The sequence below is a fragment of the Musca autumnalis genome, unplaced genomic scaffold (assembly GCF_047663935.1).
Source record: "Musca autumnalis isolate F117 unplaced genomic scaffold, ASM4766393v1 scaffold_2, whole genome shotgun sequence".
Lineage (NCBI taxonomy): Eukaryota > Metazoa > Arthropoda > Insecta > Diptera > Muscidae > Musca > Musca autumnalis.
This window is the reverse complement of record NW_027411755.1, coordinates 112726300-112733862: the sequence shown is the minus strand read 5'-3', so window position 1 is coordinate 112733862 and position 7563 is coordinate 112726300.

The following is a 7563-nucleotide window of genomic DNA, read 5'->3' as shown; positions in this document are numbered from 1 at the left end:
TGTTGAAAGAACATTTTGGTAACATCTATAATGGCTCTTCTTCTCTCCGAACAATTTCGGAAGTAGAATCATCTATACAGTATGTTGTGGACAGTGTCTACAGTGTCTATAACTTCGTTTAATATGGAGAACACAGCTTTGAATGAAAATAATTTATCGGAATTTACTTCTGCAAACGGCATTGTTGAGTTGGTGAAAACATTGAATAGTAAGAAATCATTTGGTCCTGATAATATATCTAACCGTCTAATTAAGAAGCTTCCAATGAAAGCAATACAGTTCTTGGTTATAATTTTTAATAATTGCCTAAATAATGGATACTTCCCCAACAATTGGAAGGTTGCCAAAATTATTCCAGTTCCCAAAAAGGCAAATGAGTCTAATGTAAATAATTTGCGTCCAATTTCCTTATTGTCAAACCTAGGGAAGCTATTTGAGAAGATAATTAGATCTAAAATGGACATTGGTGTATCTCCGGGGTACATACCACATCAACAATTCGGTTTTAAATCAGGCCATTCCACTGAGCATGCACTCCTTAAATTTCAGGATGATGTTTTGTGTAACCTGAGGGATCATAAGTGTACTGTAGCGGTGGCACTAGATGTAGAAAAAGCTTTCGACAAAGCTAATCACAAAGGTATCCTTCAAAAAATGATTAACATTGGATTCAATCCTCACGTGATAAAACTTTGTGCAAGTTTTTTTAATAATAGGAAATTTTTTGTTTGCCTTGATTGATCAGAGTCTAGTTTCGCTGAAGTGAATTGCGGTGTTCCGCAAGGCTCAATTTTAGCACCGCATTTTTACAACATATATATGAGCGACTTTCCGCATCGTTTCCAGGATTGTCAGGGGATTTTGTATGCAGATGATGCGTTGTTGTACACCCACGCAGAATCTCCTGATAATGCTTTATTAGCTCTTTCCCAGTACCTTGATAGGGTTTGTACGTTTTTGTCTGATTGGGGGATTAAAATTAATGTTTCAAAATGTCAGGAAATATGCCTGAGAAATGCATCGGGTAAATGTAAATACTAGGTTGTGCCCCAAAGTAAAAATTTAAAATTGTGTCTTAATGGCCAAGAAATTCCTTTCGGCGAAAATTTTAAATATCTGGGTGTAAACTTTTCTAAATTAATGAAATTTGTTTAATAATAAGTTTCTCCCGGTAGAAACAAAACTTTTGATATATAAAGTTAGTATTCGTCCAATTTTATTATATGCGTTTTCAATTTGGTTCGGTATATCCCCTACGGTTATGAATGAATTTTCTGTCTTTGAAAGAAAAATTTTACGTATGTGTGTAAACCGAAATTTCGAGTCAGTTAATAGACGATACAGCAATTGTTTTATCTATGAAAAAGCAAATGTTGTACCCCTTCCTATGTATGCAATGAATAGGATAGCAACTTTTATTTCCCGTTTATCGCTTTCACCAAATCCGCTCATCGCAGATATCTTGGCTAATCAGACAGCTTTCAATTGGTCTAACACGTACTATATTTCACCTCTTGGACTTACTGAGGCGGATTTGGAAGCAAATTCTCCTTGTGGCTTACCAAATTTTTATTTAAAGGCATTAGCAGGCACCCATAGGGGTTAATAGCTAGTTTTATGTTAATACACTCTTTGTATTCTCTTAGATTTAAGGATAAGTTTTAAGATTTAGTTTGTAAGTCATAGTTTTTAAGTCTAATTTTTGGGTTCTGCTAACGCCGGGAGCAAGCGTTTTCTCTTTTATTGTAAACATATATAATGATTGTTTAACTGCTGATTTTAATAACATGGGTTATATTCATTTCATCAGTCATTAAAATTATACATTCCAGTTTTAAGTACCTCCTTTATAACGTTTCAAATACCTTGATTTTGTTAAAAAGTCTCAATAAAAATAAACTAAACTAAACTGTACCATTGTTTGAGGAAAATTTTTTGTCAATTTTCGTTTTTTTAATACTTGTTTCGGACAAATTTCAAGCCTTAATGCCGGGCATACACTATGGGCATGCACGACAGCATTTGTAATAGTATTAGTAAATTTTGAAGTTTTTGTCAATGTATTTGGGAGTAGTTTTGGCAGGATTGAAATCAAAATAGTTTTGATTTTGTAAATGAACCCCTTTCAATCCGATGAATTTTGTTTATTTTCCAAGTAACCCACAAATAATTTTTGAAAACAACAAATATTAGTTGTGAGGAAATTAAAAATTTTTAAAACTTTAACCCAAAATCGAGTTCTGGAGGAAAATTCATAATTTTTGCAATATGGATTGAAGGAATGCCACACACTATTCAATCACACACTTACACAAGTGTTCATCGGTTGCTGTCCTACATGCCCATAGTGTATGCCCGGCATAAGGTAGGAATACCAAACAAGGAAAATATCAGGGTACTTTTTGCTGAATTTCCCCCAGGCAAAAACAACTAAATCGTTTTTGAGGTACCACTGATAATCAAAATTTTGCTGGGTTGATCCTCTTAAGAGTGATAATGGCTTCAATTATAGAATGCCAAATGACAATGAGAAGGATTGTTCAAACATTGGCAAAAGTGAGTGGAGATAAAATATACCAACAATAAAAAGTATAATATACAAAATATTTCTGATAAAAAGATTTCAAAAATAAAGCAAATGTTTTAAAGAAAATACTATTTTACTACTATTACTATTAATTTTTTACTACTATTTACTATTAATATTACCTGAATATATAAAATAATGCAAACTTCTTTAAAATAACATTGAATATGAATATTGAACACTGCCACATAAATTACTGTTTAACGAATTCAAGAAGAAAATAATTAAAAACATAAAAGAATAATGAACTTATTTTTCAATTACAACTTGAAGAACATTATATATTCATAAAGAAAAAGAAAGATTATATTGCAATTAAAACTTCAAGAATTAAAAAAACACTATTAAATAAATATTAGCAAAAATTAACTCCTAATATTATGTTTTTTATTTATGACCTCAAGCCAAACGAATAGAAGAAGAAGATTATAAAAAAGTTAATAATTGCTGACACAATCTTATGCCTAATATGAAAAGCAAACCATGATGTGTTTAAAATAAAGTATGCAACAATGAAATAAAAATTGAAATTATATTTATACTTAATAAATTCTACTAAAAAATATTACTTATGTAAATTATTGTGTGTATGTACATTATCAATAATTAGCATATTAAAACATTATGCCGGCAAGGGGTGGAGGAGTTACGTCCCAACCCTTCCCCCTTGATTAAAATTAAATTAAATTCATTTATATCTGCTTAATGTAGCGAAATAGAAAAGTCTCAAATGAAATTTGAATCTTTTGTCTTCGTTCCCACATTCACAGACAGTCATTCAGTGCAGCGTAAGCAAAAATCCTTCGCTACATTGAATGACAAAATATTAAAATTATAATGTTTAAGTTTGTCAGTCTTAAGACCAACTTTAGAAATAAAACATATTAAAAATTTAAACCGTGTTTTTCTAATTCCCATTTTACTTGCGTTTTGACATAGACCCCATAGAACGGTACCACACGATTTCCGGTATTTTGAAGGTTTTAACCTCATTATCACACCGAAATAAAACTTTCCCCAACAAATTGTCGGTACAGGTCCATGCCTTAGTATAGTTCCATAGAACGGTACCTCCAGAAAGTTTTTTGTAAAGTATTTTGAAAGTTAGCCACATTGTTTTACCGAAATTGCTGAAATTTGGTACTTAGTCTTCTTAATAAACCAAAGGAAACTAATTGTTGCATTTTACTTCAATACAACTCTTGGTGGAGGGTATAACGCCGTTCTTACTTGTTATTCCTTTAAGTTAGAGCAAAGACAAAAAACTTCGTTTTTTTTGCATGGCACAATTAACCAGGTAGTGGCATCGTACAATTTTGAATATGTTATGTCAAAACTAGGAATACGTATTACCAAGCAAAAATCGATCTTTCGATCTTTTGATTCTTACTTAGAACTCAAGAATCGATCTTTTGATTCTTACTTAGAACTCAAAAATCGATTTTCGATTCTGCGTAGGAATCAAAAATCGATCTTTCGATCCTTTGATTCTTACTTAGAACTCACTTGGATAAAAGAATCGTTCGATCGAGATGACTCCTTAGTTGAAAATGTGAACGTTTTAGTGAACAATGCTTCGCGTTTAACACTGCCGTACCGTTATATTAACTTTGTTCATCATTACAACAAATATTAAAATATAGTTGTCTTGCTCTTACCAATGTAATCTGTATATTTCATTTTCGTGGTACATCAAAAAGTCAAAACAGAATTGATCTTTCGATTCCCTCTGCAAGAATCGAAGAATCATAATAGAAAATCGATCTTTCGATTCTCTATGAAGTCAAAACTCGATTCCGATTTTAAGATTCTTCAAATCAAAGAATCGAGGAATCGATTACTCGAAAATCGACTTGCGACTCCCTAGTCAAAACTTTCTTTATGTTGTTGGGGAAATTACAACAAAAATATTTTTTTTTATAAAGGGATTTGACTTTTCATATTCGATCAGCTGGTGTGTGCCACGACCTGGTAGTTCTGCCATGTTTTTTTGAGTTTTTCGAACAGCAGGTATCATATTTTATTTTTTAATAACTGTAGTCAACCAAAAATGGTCAGATTTTTTTTATAAAAAAGGATTAAAATATTTTGGATTTTTGTGGATAGAATAATGCTAAATAAATAATTTAAAAATGCTAAATGGAAATTTTGCTGCTAAAAAATCGACAGTTTGAAAAGATTATCTTTCCATAACCAGACCTCACTATCTGTATCTGTCATTCAGACGTAAAATTCCTTTCTCCTCGTTTCTCCTACGTTTCTCATGATACCACTCACTTTCACTACACGTTGCTACATATTGGATACATAGTATCCTTATATGTACATATGTCGCATTTTTTTCTTTGGTAGTACCACGGCACTCCTGGTGGGGTATACCAATATATAGACATACACTGACGAAATTTCTGGGTGAAAGTTTTGTAGGTCCAAATAAGACTAAACACCAAATTTCAGCTATTATGGTAAGACAATGTGGCTAAAACCCTCAAAATGTCGAACATCGGTATGTACGGTTCTATGGGGGCTAGTTTTGTAGACATAAAGAAGACTAAACACCACAACTTCAACCCTTTTTGGTGAGATAATGTCGCTAAAACCCTCAAAATACCGAAAATCGAAAAATACCGCTCTATGGTAGGGAGGTACCGTGGTATGTATACTGACAAATATCTGAGGGAAAGTTTTGTAGCCCATAGAAGTCTAACCCTGCGTTTACAAATGCCAGTATTGGCAGGACAATAGCAAAAATACAAAGCTTTTTCACAAATACATTTATAAATTTTTAAATATGTATAAGAAAAGTATGAATGTATTGGTAAAAATGGTTTGTAACTTTGCTATTGTCTTGCCAATACTGTCTGTGTGTAAACGCCTAGTTAATGCTTAATTTCAGTCATTTCGTTGAGAAAATGTGGCTAAACCTTCAAAATACCGAAAATCGGTAGGTACCGTTCTAAGAGGGCAATGTCACAAAGTGGACCCATATAGCCCATTTTCAATACCAAACTTCCTAGGAGTTAGAGAAACTACTGTACCAAATTATAAAGCTGTATCTTAAATATTGCGTGCTGTATTTTGATTTCAACATACATACATACGGAAGGAAAGACAGATTGACACGGTTATATCACCTTAGAATTGTATGCTGATCAAAAATATTTATAATTTATAGGGTCTCGACGAATATTTCGAATTTGAAATTAATTGACTACAAGTTGGCAGTTGATTTTCCAAAGCCTTGAAAATATCATTCCCAAAAACTGTCTATGTAGGTCCACGTTCAAATACATTTTTGCCTGAATAGTAATCGCTTATATTTCTCCTAATTACGCAAAATGGTCCTATTCCGGTCCAATGCCCCAAGAGTGGGTAAGTGCATTAGGGTTTTGACTTTTTCAAAAATGATTCCTGTAGTGTTTGCTCCACTAAGGTAGGCTTTTTATACCTGGAGTGTAGATGAGGTAGTAGAGGCCGGTTGATTGCTCCACGTCCCGTGGCACTGTTGCTGCTGCCGGGGTTTGTTATTCCGTCCCTTTTGTCTTCCCAGGGCCCGTAAGCAATAAACAAAGCAAGATTCGTCACACACTTCAACTTCAATTTATTTAAAGGAATTCGCTTATGCGGGTGAGGGCACTGGCGGTGTAGGCTTTGATATTTCTGGAAAGTCGGTCTCAGCCCAGCACTTTCCTCTTTTAAGCACGTTAACTTTTTCGTATTCTTTTTGTTTGATTTTTAGCTTCATTCAAGGAATGTTTTGACAGGAATGACAAGAAAAAATAGACGACAAGGCCAGCTAATTTCTCACATGCCGCCATCAACCTTTACCGGGCATAACAAGGAGCCTTTCGCCACAATCGTCAGCGGCTAACCAAAGCGTACGTCGCCATACCGCCACCCCATTGCACCTAAGTGCAATACCCTTAACCTAGATACATTATAAAATCTACAATACAAGATATTAATGACAATGGAAATTAAAGAGATCTTCAATGATTTACTTATAGCACACTACGATCGAATTCAGTTATCAGAGTAGTAATTCATATTCAACTAAATAAAAAAAAATTAAATGTCATTTAAATTCGTTAATTTATCTTGATGCATTACACATGACTCATAACCAGTCCCACAGGCCAATCTGCCACACATAGTCCACTTGAACAGTCAGGGATCCCTTAGAACAGGATTGTAATTTATTGGCATGTTACACTTAGGGGTATCGATAGGACTATGAGACTAGCTTTACAACGCATGTGTACGATCTAAAATGAATTATGTAAAAGAATTAAGTGTTAATGGGTATGGATAACCTGAGCAAAGACTGATAAAGGAAAAAAACAAAAAAAAAAAAAAAAACATAAAACAACGATAATTCAGGTGATTAGTCCTTCAGGTTGATTTGTACTGTAGGTTGCTTCATACTTCAGGTTGATTACCCTCTGTTTTATCGGCGACGACGGGGTGCATAAACTGGGTTGTGCTCTCCTTTCTTGGCTTCGCCAAAGAAAACGGGTCCAAAGGCAGTATGGTGAATAAGTGTTTGCCCAGAGCGCCCGATCACATTTCCGGTGAACACTTGGTGGGCCACATCTTGTCCCACGATCATCTGGTAAGGGGCGGGAATGTCCCAACTTGGGTCCCCGAGGGTGGCTCTACCGACGATGGGGTGGTCCCGTGTCCAGGTTGTATCCAACTGAGTTGACGGAGTGTTGCCATATCGCGTATCCTCTATCACACATCTAACATGAACCATGTCGCGTTCGAAGATTCGGTGCTGAAGTCTGACCGAAGCATATCCTCTTCGGATTTCACATTGGAAGTCACGCGCAGCTTCCATGGTAATTGCCGAGATCTTATGCGACGGGTCAATGATAACACGCGCCATCTCACACCAGTCCTCACCGGTTGGATACAGACGCACCGTTGCGGTCATCGGGAAGAAAACGTTGCCAGGCTCCATCTGGTGCAACAGA